Here is a 15,271-nt window from a genome sequence, read left to right as displayed (position 1 = left end):
ACGTTGCTGGTCAAAGTAAAATAAATAAGTGCAGAGTATAAATTATGCATGCATGCTCATGTGTGAGTGTGTGTATTTGAGTGTGTGCTTCTCATTTCCTTTCATTTACCTGTTTATTATTGTCTTGCCTTTTTAGTTCAATAAAACGGGGTTGGCTAATTAACCTGCTCCCTAAGAGGGATCAAAATGTTTCATTTTCTTTTCATCCTCTTTCTTTCTTTAATTTCAAAGTTATTTTAAACCAAAATTGTTCATTATATATAGCAATTTCAAACCAGATCTTTTGCACAAATAACCGAATATTAGCAAAAAATCAAAATGTGAGAAGTGCTGCTGTGTGTATTAATGCATGTTGCTTCCCCTGTACCTTTAAACTGATCAAGAGCCTTTGGGTTTGGTTTCACATGGTGCTTTTCACAGCTCTGCTTGTAGGCCAGAATTATATCTGCCAGAGTGAGACTGTCAGCTAAAACAGAACAAATTTAAAACCCACATATAAGAGCCACATCCAGAATATTCCATTTAAGAAAATAATTAAATATTTTATTTACAATATATATATATATATATATATATATATATATATATATATATATATATATATTATTACTTTCTAATAATCAAAAACCTGAAAAAGCATATCATGTTTCTACACATATGTGAAAACTATGCCCGTACACTGTATGTGAGCATATGGGATTTCCTTCAAAATCATTTAAAAATCATATCGAACCAAACTAACACATAACAATCAATGTTGCTTTTGCTGTTGTTACAAATGATGTTACACGGATACAAATGAGCACAGCTAAACTGAAGAGGCTGTCAGCAACATCAACTTCATCTCACCCTCTTGAAGTTCAGCCCTTCTCTCCACAAAGTCAGATACCATCTGCTCATCTGGGGGAAATGATACACGTTTTTCTATGCTCTCCTTCAGAGACTGAGATGTTGCCTCTTCCTCTGAGTGCCCTGTCATTCTTCTGCTATGAGCGATGTCCCGCAAAGTTGATTAACCAAATTGTCATGTACTTCTATGGCAGACATCCCATTAGCTCAGAAGTCAGTCCTCTGAACTATAAAATTCCTCATATATGATAACATCTCTGGACACATTATCTACCCTTCGTTGCTACAGAAAACCAACCATGAAATGTCCTCCAAAATCTGCTCCTGGGAATTCTTGCGTTGTTATTCTGTAGCCTAATAGTCACTAGGCAAAAGGAAACTTAAACTCGCAGCATAGCACTTCTACATAACAGTTACAGGATACCACAGAGTCAATTATTCATGAACTATGTGCCTCTCAACGCTAGTACAGCTCTATACAAGTCAACATCAAATATGCATGTGGGGAAACACAGCCTAAAATATATATTTTTTAGGGCTACTTACTGTTGTAAATATACCTCACATAAGAGTACACTCTAAAAACAACAACAACAACAACAAAAATAATAAAAACAGGGCACAGTGTATTGTATTAATATAAAAAAAAATTTTCATATTAATTTTAAGGGGGATTTTACCTGCGCACAGCATTGTGTTGTGTTTTAGGGTTAACAGGAATGACTGTAAAATTAATGTATAATTTCCTTCCAGGCAATTACATTGCAATATATAATAAAATATACATTTTAAGGTATACATCTGTAAATCATTGTAAAATCAATATCTGTAATTATAAAGTTTTGTATTTTCTCTACCCACTTGTAATATTAAAACCTTGAGAACAATTTTCAATTTCATATTTATTTATCACACATTCATAAAGAAAAGAGAGACAAGTTTACTAGTGTAATGTTTAAAAATGCTCTTTTGTAGTATATATATATATATATATATATATATATATATATATATTATATATATATATATATATATATATATATATATATATATATATATATATATATATATATATATATTCAAATTAGTTTAATTAGTATGATAACAAAACATCGTTTTGTTTGTGAAAAAAATTAAAACGGATAAAAACTGCATATTCCATCATGCATTGCAAAACAAGGAACTACGCAGCCGTGTTTCTAACCAATCGCATTCGCCGAGCCTCAGCCTGGTGATCAGTTTGCGGGAACTTTGGAGAGGAAGAGCTGTTACAACCTGCCACTTATCCGCGGAAAGGTTAGTATAATGTTTACGATCTGCTTTAATAAAGCATAATGTCTAAATGTATTTATTAGCGTATTATGAGGACAAAGCATCTGCGTTGTTGTGATAAAAAGCCGTAATAAGGCAAGCTAATCGTGCTAGCATAGCAATTTGAAATAGTTGAGCCGCATTTTGCAGTTTATTTCCCCAAATACAATATAAACAACCCAGTGTTACTCTCATTGATAATGTGTGACATTAACCACGTTTTATCACTCTTAGACTCTTGTGTTACATAAACAATCTGAAACCAAAGCTCTTAATATCTGTGTTGTAAAAGTGAAACAAAACGCATCATTGCATCTATATCACAAACGTTATCACTGAGTTTGTCATCAGTTGTAACGTTAGCATTTAAGTAACGTTACTAATACATCTGTGATGGTGAAAGTCTTCAAGGCATCTACATGTTTTATGTCATCAATAATGAATCAAACCCCAAAACACTCACCTACATGACAGTTTAATCATTTGTATGACACACCCTAGATTTATTGTTTGGATTATTTTTATTTTTATACTTGTAGTGTAGTGTTGACTAGTGTAAAACCACATTAAAGTGTTTGAATTCTGTTAAATTTATTTATTTTTTTGGGAACTGACAGGGTTGCTGTGATCATAAGAAATCTGTACATGGTTGAGAATTTCAAACATTTTATTTTCAGGGCTGATATTAAACATTTCTTAATGTAAATATTGGTTACAAATAGGCCAATTATTTGATAAGTAACATTTTCTGTTAAACTTTTTTACTCTATAAGCAAAATTGCTAATATGTTTGTAATGGATGATTTTATATAAAATAACAAAATCATTTAAAGTAAAAGCATTATCCCTAGTGGTCCCCACTTCAGTTGTAATGGAACTTGTGTTTCTTGTTTGGTACTTCAAATTATTCAGTAAAATGCCACCAAAGTCCAAGGCAGTTGGGCGAAGAAAGCGAGAGCTCCAGCAAAGAGGAAACTGGCTGAAGAATTCCCACCTGGAGAAGTTCTTACGGATAATGCAAAGAAAAAATGGAAGCTGGGATCAGCTGTGGGTCAGGGAGGTTTTGGCCTGCTGTATCTCGGTAGGATTCAGAAAAGCTGTTGGAATTAAGTTCAGATTCTTTATTTTGCTTTATTTATCAGTTGCTCAAATATAAATTTGTCATATCTTTTAGCAAATGAAGACTCTTCAGGATCTGTTGGCGTTGATGCACCTTATGTCATTAAAGTGGTGAGTGAGGGACTTTTGTTGCTGCCAGCAGATATATGTCTAGATCTTTAACTTTTTGAATGGCTGTGATGTTTGGGTGGTCAGCAATGTAATGTCAATCAATGAAAGGCATTTCCTTGACCTTAACTAGAACAATTAACAAATTATATAAAAAAATGATAAATAAAAAAAACGTAATTTTTTAATTATTTCAATTAACAATACCAAACAATAACAAGCATCACTTTTATTATTGTTTTATTTTAAGTAAACAAAGCAATAAAACTTTTACATGATTTTTACATGATACATTGTAATTTGGGTAAATGAGTGTGACTTTTGCAAGGGCAGGTAGAACAAGTGTTTACATTTTACAAGCAAACTAAATGGAATAATTTAGTGCTTTGGTAAAATGACAACTTCATGGGAGTGCGATAATGTATGTGTACTTTCCCGCTGCTGTTTTTTTTTTTTTTAATGCATGTGGGTTCACATTTTTAATATTTCATTTTAAAATGTCAGTTATTTTTGGTGATTGTTTTTTACTGTCTGTAGGAGCCCAGTGACAATGGCCCTCTCTTCTCTGAACTGAAGTTCTACATGCGAGCTGCCAAACCCAATCTAAGTATGCCTTTGCTACTGCAAACATATGCATGATGAGCCAGACTGAAAAAAGTCGAGGAGCAACTCTTTTAATTAAAGAAAGTTCTGAGCTCACCACTGAGGGCCTTATGGAGACAGACAAACCACAACTCTCTGCCTTTGGTGGCTCTTATGGCTGCCCCAAGGCCACAGCATTGCGCTTTACTTAATAACAATCCAAATGTCAGTCTCCCTTGACAATTAACTACTATATTACTAAGGGATGCTCATGTTTTATTCATTGGAATATTGTAATGGTGGTAAATATTTGTCCCACCAGCAGATTACCTTGCGGCACACTGTCAGTTTGGTCCCCGAGGAATATTCTTATATTACTTTTAAGAACCAACAAGTTTAAAGAATAAAAGTTTTGAATAATTTATTTGATTGCATTTAATGGTCACTGTGATAATCTTAGTTAGTAATTTTAGAACTGATTTAGGACACTGTCATGTTTCTTGATTTCAGGTTGAATTGGAATAGTTCTTATGTTGTGACAGAATGTTTTATGTTTTTCAGTTGGGGCTTGGATGAATTCAAGGAAAATTGACTATTTGGGAGTTCCAAAATATTAGGGCTCTGGCATTCATGAGAAAGGTGGTAAAAGGTAGGGAAAATAATCACTGTTTCTCCCAAGTTTTGCAAGACAAATAACACAACATCTTTTATTATTATTAAAATGTTTTTTTCTTTGATCTTTTGAACATGCAAACAGGCAATTCAAATACGATAATTTTACCTAAATGTTCATGACAGGTACAGATTTATGGTCATGGATCGATTTGGAGTGGACCTACAGAAGAAGTTTGAGGGAAATGGAAAGCAATTTCCAAGGAAACTGGTTCTTCAGCTGGGTCTCAGACTTGTAGGTTTCTTCTAAAAGTATCTCTATCGAAAGTAGCAATCTATGCAATGTATTTAAATAAATAAATGTATTTATTTATTTATTTATTATATAAGGAAAACCTTTTAAACTTGCACACAATCTTTTCATTGACTGCTGTGGCATTGCAAGCAGTGGGAGAACATCTTATATTGCTGTATTATTAAAATATCTCATATTCTAACATATCTTTCATCTCTCTAGCTTGACATTCTGGAGTACATCCATGACCATGAATATGTGCATGCAGACATCAAAGCCTCCACCTCCTCCTGTCCTACACCAACCCCAATCAGGTTTGTTTCAAGCCTTCCACACATTTCAGTTACAGATCTCTGTTTCCATGGTTGTGTATGGCTCTAACTGTACAGCCGTAGAGGGCAGTGTGTGTAAACTGCAGGGCTATACAAAGCTCCCACTTCTTTGAATTGGAGTACCAGTGATCTGCAATGTAAGAAACTACTTGTCTTATTTTTTTTTCCATCTGTTAATGAGATTTGGGTGGAGGAAAAAAAAGCAAAACAATTTAAGCCTTTAAATGCGGTTCATAAACTGGAGAGATTAGAGACAGTATTGAAGCTGTCTGTAGCAAATACGGTTTGGGTGCTGGGCAAGAGCAAATATTTAATTTGAAGATTAATAATGTATCTGTTGTGTATTATTAAGCTGCTATTTTTTAAGTCACAGTTTAAAACTCGGCCTCTTGGGATTAGGTCGCTGTTTGCTTGGTGACTCGGAGCATGCTTCTTCTTTTTTTATTACTCGTGTCTTCTTTTTGCTTCTTAATACATGCCTGTGTTTTATTAGTGTGTGTGAAAAATGCACTGGGTTTAGTCTAAATTATTGAAATGCTTAAATTTCTAAAGGGGTCATTGGATGCTGCGTGTACTTTTACAAGTTGTTTGAACTGAAATGTTTTGGCAGTGTGTGTACACAACCATCATATAATGATAAAAATCCACAACAGTGTTTTATTTTTATTTTTTTTATTTCATTAAATAATTTCCCCTTTCTCAAATCAAGCTGTTCTCAGTCCAGGCCCCTTCCACAATAGTTTGATTGACAGTAGCGTTTCAGCACAGACTTGACTGGTGTCTTGCCTTATGCCGGCCCTGAGTGAGCTGATATCAGTCCGCTATTATTTCACAAGAATGTCTCCTAAGCGATTGAGGTGTTCTGTTGTTGGATGTATTCATGAACTGAATATAGCAGTCGTCATTTACTCCCGACATCTGAACCACTGAAGACACTTTAAATTATATTTGTTTTTTGAAGGGAAATCACCCCGATCTACCTAAATGTGTTTATGTTCGCAAGAATCATTCGTCATCCAGCTTCACCTCCGGAAGTGAGTGTAAGGGGTTTTTTTTTTTTTATTCCTTTTTTTATTAATGAATCTTTGCATATCGCCTTTCCTAATAAGGTGCTAATTAGCAAGTTTCACGATGGCTGAAGTAAAAAGTCTCATTTATATTTAAAAGAAAAAGCTACAAAACGGCTTGCTCTAATTTTCAACAGTTTTGTTACAGGGTAAAAAGGTTTATTTTACACTACCATTGAGAATTTTAACCAAACTATGTTAAAGACTTGATGAGTTGGACATCCGATGACCCCTTTAGTATTATAAACAGCAGAATAGGAAGTATTTGAAATATTAGTGTGTGTGATAAGGATTTGGTGTTATTGTTTTTTTAAAGAACTGTAGGCTAGACTCAATCCTTTGACTTTAGAATACTGAAGAATTAGCAGAATATGAATGACTTCTATGAACTGGTTCTTTTAATTAATTATTCCAAAATATTTTAAATCATAAATTAAGCAGTTTGAATCAGTCTGGAACATCTTTCAGAGAGTGAACTCGCAAGTCCATTCAAAGTGGTTACTATATGAACAGCCAAAAGTAATTATAACATGCAGTTTAACAAAGTTTAAGTTTTTGTGTCTTTGATAATAGTTTTGCGTGAGAGTTGATGCTGGCAGTTTCTAATCACCAGCCCCAGCTTTGAAAACCTCCTAACTTTTTATTTTTATTTGTTTAAGTTTGTGATGTTTGTCACTGTAGTGAGCTGTTAATCTTTACTGTTGCAAATTGCCACATGCAGTTATTTCTGAGACACTCTAACCTGGACACATCAAATCATTTAGCACTTTTTGGGGGAGGTAATAGGTACACCTCCAGTTTGTGCACAGACTGTATTGGTATCTTTGGAACTCTGTTAACGGCTTCCTGTTGCTTTGAAAACAAAGTGCTAATTGTCAGATCTCTTTTATAAGTGATACATACTTCTAATTAGCAATCAGTCTGTTTGCAGCTTCAAATGTCATTCATTTGTAGTAATCGTCAAGTCTTGAAGACTTTATTATGTTGGATGTGTCATATATCAAAATAATATTTAATTTCCCCAGTGTTTTTTTTTTCTGTAATTGATTTACCAGTGATTTGTATGTTGTTGTACTACAAGCTTTTGATTTGACTCTTATTATTATTATTTTTTTAACCCCAGGTATATTTAGTGGATTATGGATTGGCCTACAGATATTCTCCTGAAGGAGTGCAAAGGAGTACAAAGAAGACCCAAAGAGGTGTCATGATGGGACCATTGAGTTCACTAGTATTGATGCACACAAAGGAGTCGGTAAGAAATTGTAACAATCAGTTCTATTAGTCACTCTTAACGTTCAAATTTTAGGGCTAGGTAGGGTTGGGTACCGAAACCCAGTACCAGTATTGCACTGGTACCTATGGGACCGGTATGCACCGAACCAAATCAGCACGCAGATTCGGTGCCAAAAGTCTTTAATTTTAGGCAGTCTGTTGTTCAGACTGTTTGTGTATTCTACAATCTCACTAGAATATTAAAATTAATGGCAAAATGAATGTTTGGAAATGTAAACTAATATTTCCTACTGACATACTACAGCAAAATATATAAATAACTGTCTTAAACCCCCTTATTGGGGTGAAAATACTAATGTGCCTAAGACTGTAGTTTACAAATGACATTGTTGCCACTTTATAAAGAATGAGCATACAGTCATTCAAAGAACTGATTAAAGACAGTGACAGACAGCACTCATTTTAACTAAATATCAGAGTGAGTGACAGAGATACAGTAGAAACATTATGTGTGGTTTTTGTATAAAATAATGACCCAGATCATGAAATACATTTATTAGCCATTGAGTAATGGAAGCTTGGGAAATGAGAGCATCCAAGGAGCGTGTGAATGCTATGGATTTATTTTGAATCTTTTTAATGTTCTTTAATATTATCTTTTTAGGCTTTTTTTATTTTATTTATTTATTTTTATAGAAGTATCGGTTCAGGCTATGTTTAGGCACCGGTATCGTTTTAAAAGTATCAAAATGGTACCGGTATCGAATAAAACCTAATCGATACCCAACCCTGGCCTAGGCGAATCCATATGGCCTGACATATATTATTTTTGTAACCCCTGGAGATTCAGGAGCATGCTTTTGAGCAGCCATTGAAGTTGTAAATTATGTTAAAAGATCACATTGTGATAAAAAATAGTATTTCTCTTCATAATTTGTCTAAATGTTGATGTAATGGTACTTTGCATCAAATACTACAAAAGTGGGCTACCCTTTAAAATAGCCTCTGATATGAATGTTTTTTTTAAGAGTTCCTCTCTGTGTTGGTGTATATTGCATTTCAGCCCCTTCAAGAAGAGGAGACCTGGAAATCATGGGCTACTGCATGATCCAGTGGCTTTGTGGCTGTCTTCCCTGGGAGGACAAACTTCAGGACCCACTGTATGTCAGAGACTCCAAACTCAGGTGATTGTCTTTAACCTCATTTGTTTGCATTTAGGTTTTACTTATTTCTGTACTAAATAGTAATCTACCTATTTGACCTATAAATATATATATATACTTTTTTTTTTTGCCATGGGATAATAAATATTGGGATGATGAATAAAGAATAACTAATATGCCTCTTTGCAGTAAAACTAATTCATTCTTTTCCATAAAGCAGTGTTTTTTTTTTTTTTAACGGATACAATTTAATATTGTAATTTTTTAAAAATAATTTTTGAATTTTCTTCTCCTCAGGTGTAGAGACAATATTGATGAGTTGTTGAAAAACTGTTTCCCTTCAGACAATTTACCAGGTGAGAAAAAAACTGAGCAGTCTTTAAGTTAGCTGGAGAAGCTTTCATACATTAAAAAACTAAATGTACTTTGGTTGTAAAATATCAATTATATAGTCTGTAATACGATAGGTTAATAGTCTTAGGAAATTTTCTTACAACTAAATGGGATTAAAGCATAATTATTTTTTAACCCTGTTGCAAACGCAAAAGCACCTGTGAATTCTGCATTATTACTTTTTGTTTGTCTGCCAAGCAGTAATTTGGAGTGACGCACTTTCGAGCTCTGATGTGCAAATAAGAGTGCAAAGGGCCTTTTCTATTTATAATGAATGTGGCCCTGTGATTGAGTCTTAATTAGAGCTAATCTATCAGCTCTGTGCTAATTCCCAGCAACTTCTCACACTTTCTTTAAACTGGAGCGTAATTGCTTTCATCTTTTTATAAATATTCACATTTTCTGTTTACAAATATTTGTTGTGAAACGTTTAGCAATTATAAAACAAGTGTACATAACCTGAATTCGTCCAGTGTGGTGCCTCATAAACGTTCCTCTTTGTCTGATGCTTCATTAATTGTAGGAAATATTATAAATGCACCTATTAATAAATATTAATACAATTGCCTTTAGTATCAGTTAAATAGTGTAGGAAATATTGAGGAAAAAGAGTCTAGTGTAGCATTAGTCATTGTGTTTTTATTTACATAATCAGTGTCAAAGAAATAGTCAACATAAGAAATATTCATTTTCATTTTACATAGTGATATTTCTTTAAGATTAAAAAAAATTGTTAAATTTAGATTCTGAATTTCATTTGCAATGCTACATTTTTTGTACTATGTGTGTGTATATGCACATAATAAACATTGCATTTGCCCTTCTCGACCGCAAAACATAAAAGTTGAAGTTTTGAAACTTGTTTTTTCACCCTTCTCCATTCTCGACCTCAGTATTGCATAGTTTTGCAGACAGTGCGTGTCAGTCTGTACTTTTGCAAAACTTTAGGGCGTTCTTTCTTTGTGTCGTTTAAAATCAAAGATGTCATTGGCTCCCTTTGCTCATCCGCTGATGTGATGGCAGTTCTTAAACCCTGTGACAGCCGCGCGGCAGACGGCGAGATCCCTCCTGAGGCTGTTGTCTTGTGCGTACACGCCGCATCACAACACCGAGGTGATGGGAGGCGGCACTGTTAGCACGGCCATCAAGACTAATTCTGTTTGGTGTGACTATTTTAGCAGCCGACAGTAAACAACAGTTCGCGAAGTGGAGAACTATAAAGAACAAAGTGACAAATGTCAACCCCTCTCCTCTAAACTTAGCCTGAAGGTTAAAGTGTGAGCATCTACCGCAGAGACACTGCCCTACAGGGACTGTTCTGTCTTTCCTGCACAGTGCTACACGAATGAACGCATGGCACGTGCACCTTATTAACATCGGACTTTTGCGTGTTCATTTGAGATGAACTTTGAGACAAAGGTCCAAATAACTTTTGCTTAAATCGCACACATAATGCTCTTAGTTTGTTTATTGACCCAGAAGTGTCTTTATTTTTCCGACTTTGCAATACATCAGTTAAAGTAATCTGCATTAAGATTAGATTTGTTGTACTTAATGTCGTTTTCAATTTCTAGAGGAAATGAAGAAGTTCATGCAAGAGGTCAAGGCTCTCGAATACACAGACAAGCCAAATTACGCAAAATTGCGAGGTATTTTGCAGCAAGGCCTGAAGACCATAGGGGCTACGACGACAGAAAGCTGGACTTTGGCGTGTCGAGCAACAGCACATGCCCCACCCTCTGTCAAGGTAAGAGCCATCTTCAGTGAAACATCAAAAAGCTAACCTTTGTCGCACTCCCTCATTCGCGGTGCATTGAAAATGATGCGACAGTCCCTTTCTGAAGCCCGCAATTTATAAAGGAGCCCTTTTCAACATCCCGTAATTTGTTTACCTTTTGAAAGAAGATTCAAATTTGAAAATGCCCACAGATGATCCAAGACTAATTGCTCGGGTTAGTTGGAAACGCTGTTGAGTGCATTGATTTTCAAATGCGATTTAATGTGTAATGCTTTTAACAAATGTGTCTTGAGCTTATTCGGATTCTTTCTTGCAATCGACACACAGTCGCCCTCTTTTTACCATCAAAATGTCTCAATGTTTTATGAATTTTCTTATATATTTATGTTTAGTGTTTTTCTCTGCTTTTCAAATGGTAAAAAGTGATTTGACCTTAGTTTCTTATCCTAGATTGCAGTCAGCACCCTCAATGGGGCAGCTAGTATGAGATCTCACTCCTCTGAAATGATGCATTTCTGAATACTTGGGGGGAAAGAGGTGAAATGATCTTTAGGAAAGAATTCTGCAGCCGTTGTGGAGCTCCATCGTGTTTCTTTTTTGTGTATTTTGTGTAAAACAAACCGTCCGAGCCCACGAAGATGCCCTTGATGGCATATACTTTGTGAAAACGATAAGACTTAGGCTTCATTCATGGGGTCCGGTACAAAGAGCTCTTGGCAACAAAGCAGTCTGCATCTCAGGTTCTCTCCAGCGTCCGGGTGTTTATCCCCGTAGCACCTCCTCTTCCTCCCACAGACAGGTCCTGAGTGCCTGTGTTTATTCCCTGCTAATGTATCACAAATTTGCTGACACGGTAACCTTGGAGTCGACGCAGGCCGGCAATCAGTGAGCCGCACTTACGGCAAGGGAGGGGACGGACTCTCCTCGCTTCCCACAATGCAGTTTGCATATGGAAGGTGCCACCAGGGAGCTGGTCCATGCCAGCTGAGGGTTACCTGCCCACTGCCGTTATTGTATGTAATTATCGAGCCAATCTGTTCAGCTCAGCAGGGTCTGGATGGTAATCATGAGGCAGCAATTGGCAAAATGGAAGGGAAATGCGAGGGGGGGCTTGTAAGGATGATGGTTCAAGTCCGAGAGAGGGGCGAGCATTCATTATGCAGTCTGAGTGAAGAAAAGGGAGAATTTGATTGCTGTCATTAAGTGCATCTTCTTCATAACCCCCGGTTCGGTTAGTACGATTTCCTTGAATTGAGGACTTGAGCTTCTATGCTAGAATTTTCATTTGAGGAGAAAATGCAAGGATTTTTGATTTATGAAAATGGATTAACTCACAGTAGTTTTCTTTGTTTGTAATTCTAAGAAAAAGTCCCAACATTGAAATCCGTTTCCTTTCCGTTACTGGTCTTTTCCAGTGTCAAAATACACTGCTGTTCAAATGTTTTGGGGTTGGCAAGATTTTTTTTCATGTTTTTTTTATGTTGTGTATATACTGTATAGTACAGTAATATTGTGAAATATTATTACAGTACAATTTAAAATGTTTTTATTTGAACAATTTAAAATGGGCTGAATTTTTCTGAATTTTTCTAATATGCTGACATTTTTATTATCAGTGTTTAAAAAAATATTTTTTTTTGTAAATTTCCTCACTGTCATTTTTTATCAATATAAATCCATACTTGCTAAATGGAAGTATTATTTCTTAAAAACATGTAAATAAATAAATAAATAATCACTCTGAACGTTTGAACGGTAGTGTACATGTATTGCATTTGACATTCAAATTATTTATTCTTGCCGGATTTAGTGGATAGCTAAATTGTAATTACGTTTTCTCAAGCGTTCACAGTGCTCAAGGCACGTGTAATAGTTTCCATGTGTATGCAGAGCAAAAGGTCCCTTCTTAATATTTGATTTGAACTTCCTCCAAGGTTGCTCTAGGCAAGTGAATTGACCACTGCTCTTCCATCTTTTCCATCCCCTTATTTGTGTCTTTATTTTCGACTGGAAGGCTCCCAAGCGGAAGAAAGCGGAAGAAAAAGGCCAGTCTGCTGATGAAGCCAAAGGCGCTCCTGCAAAGAAGAGGCGAGCTCCACAGAAGAAAGGTAGGTCATGTTTCTGGACCTTACCTGTTATCATCAGTATCAGTAGTTTTGTGTGGTAAACGTTTTAAACTGAATGTGTAACTTGTTTAGAAGTGAATGGGGCTAAAAAGACGGCAAGTCCTGCAAAGCGTCCAGCGAAGAAAGAAGCTCAGGCTGCTTCTGAGCCAGCAGTGAAGAAAAGCAGGGGAAGGCCTAAGAAGAACTCCTAATCCTCTTCGCACTCTAGTTCAAGTCGTTTCCTTTTTTTTTATCTTTTAAATTGTCTGGTCTGTGTTTGTTGTCTGTGGTTGCGTTTTCTTAAACTTGAGCAGCATATTGGGCACACTCCCTTGCACTGAAATGATAATAAATAAGGCTAAAAAAAAGTGGCTTTGAGTTGTGAGTTATTTTCATTCCTTTTGTAATGCCTTGAATAATCAAGCCTATGCGGATGTGGTCCGGGGGGATTGCTTTGCCCCCGATAAGGAAATCCCTGAAGGAGCTCCGAGTCCCGACTCTTCCCCCGCCACATTTTCCCCTTGTTGTTGTGCTATGAAAGCTGCCGTGCGACTGGCACTCCGACGTCTGTGGGAGAGGCGAGCTGGTCTTTGATACCTGCATCGAGGCAGGCGAGCGTGTGGCAGACGCCACTGAGCCAGGTACATGCGTTTGGAGAAAGGAGGCTCTGCGCCTTTCCTCTCGGCTGCCATTTGATCAGGTGGAGACAAAAGACTAGCACTTGGGTCCTAGTTTCTGTGTCACTCTTGCTTGAGTCTTTCTTAACTTCCTGTTCTCCGCTAGGAAATGGCTTCAAAGAGCTATCATTAAAAGTTAGTTGTGGCTGCACCGCTTGTTATTCATTGTAACTTTATCGCTGGTTTTGATAACACATCGACAGCATTCGCAGGCATATTTATAGGTCCAAATGTCATCTTGAAGAGTTTGCTTTGTAATCGCGGTAAAATTTATATGACATTGTGCGGACAGGAATAATTTGATGAGGACAGGTTAGAATACATGAATAACAGATATGGCATGTATACAGGGTTGTGACTAGAAGAGTTATGTTTTCCAAGAGTTTGGAAAAAATCACTTATAATAGATAAAAACAGTAGTGGAATTTTTTTTTTTTTGAGTGCAACATAGTTGCTGCCATATAATCTAAGAAAGAATCAATACAGGGTGTCAAAACAAATCCGCCAATTCAATTCAGTGTCACAGGCTCTCATTTTGATTTGAATCTTATTCACTTTGATTTATTTGGTTATATTTCAGTTAGTCTGGTTTGCTTACAAATAATGTTCAGTCTTCACATTGTAAATTACAGCATCAGTAGAGAGGTGTAAATATACAGTGTTTCAGACTGATTCTGGATATTTATTTTGAACTGCCAGACAGCAATATAGTGTTGGCTCAGATTCGGCCCGCATCTGGCCCGCATGAAATCCATTCGGGCCGGATCTGGGCCGACACTGCTTGCTGTTATGCTCAAAGTCATTCGTTTTGAATTGAATTACACCAGTCACATTGTATATTGTTGTTGTTTCTTTTATTTTTTTTATTATTATAATTTTTTTTTTTCATGCAACTGAGGCATAGAAACCAATGTTTGGATTATTCAAATGAATTAAAATCATAAAATCAGTTTTTACCCAGTCTGAGATGTATCTGAATTCTTCAATTTGAATTCTCAGCGATTCAGTGTGATCTCTGAAATTTGATGTGACCTATCAGTAAAGTCAAACCATTAAAACCCAAGTAAGATGTAAAGCGAGAATTAGCACAGTTCACAAAAATCCCAAGTTTGAGATTTGACAACTGGTTGCAGTTGTCCATTATATTCTGCTCTAGGTGAGATGTAACGATCCTTCCTCATGTACACAATAACTATAGTTTGTGTTTTCATACCCAATTTGCCCATTTCATAGCTCCTCTGAGGCCAATCCCCCACCTTTCACCCTCTCTGGTTTCCTTGCTGAGGGAGAACAGCCTTGTTAACTGTAGTTAGACTCTGTTGGCCCAGCAAGAACAGTGAAAGAGGAAGATGTTTCTCCTAATGTTTGTTTTCAGAGCGGAGCCACGTGAGCCCTGAGCTGATGCCGGCATCGATTGTTCCAACAGTGAGGACTAAAGTGCACCCCTGTGTGCTTTCTTCCCCTTCCTCACCACTGACCTTCAGGGCGCACAGCCATTGCTCCGCAGTAGGGGGCAGTAGTACATAATGATTGCACAGCTGGGGGGTGGAAGGTGGGTGGGGAGGCAAACCTTAAACACAGCATTACCACCTGTACCTCACTGGAGGACATGCTGCTTTGATGGGCCTTACTGTGGCCATTGATTGACACGTGTTTATATCCACTCTCGTAGTTTCTCAGATTT

At 36.4% G+C, this 15,271-nt stretch overlaps 1 pseudogene; it reads left to right on the top strand.

Annotated features, from left to right (window-relative positions):
- Positions 1-2,045: 2,045 nt before the first annotated feature.
- Positions 2,046-13,278, top strand: LOC113094548 (serine/threonine-protein kinase VRK1-like; annotated as a pseudogene).
- The last annotated feature ends 1,993 nt before the right edge of the window (positions 13,279-15,271 follow it).

This window comes from Carassius auratus, unplaced genomic scaffold, assembly GCF_003368295.1.
Source record: "Carassius auratus strain Wakin unplaced genomic scaffold, ASM336829v1 scaf_tig00215409, whole genome shotgun sequence".
Classification (NCBI taxonomy): Eukaryota; Metazoa; Chordata; class Actinopteri; order Cypriniformes; family Cyprinidae; genus Carassius; species Carassius auratus.
Note: the sequence above shows the minus strand (reverse complement) of the source record. Positions and strands in the feature narration are given on the sequence as shown.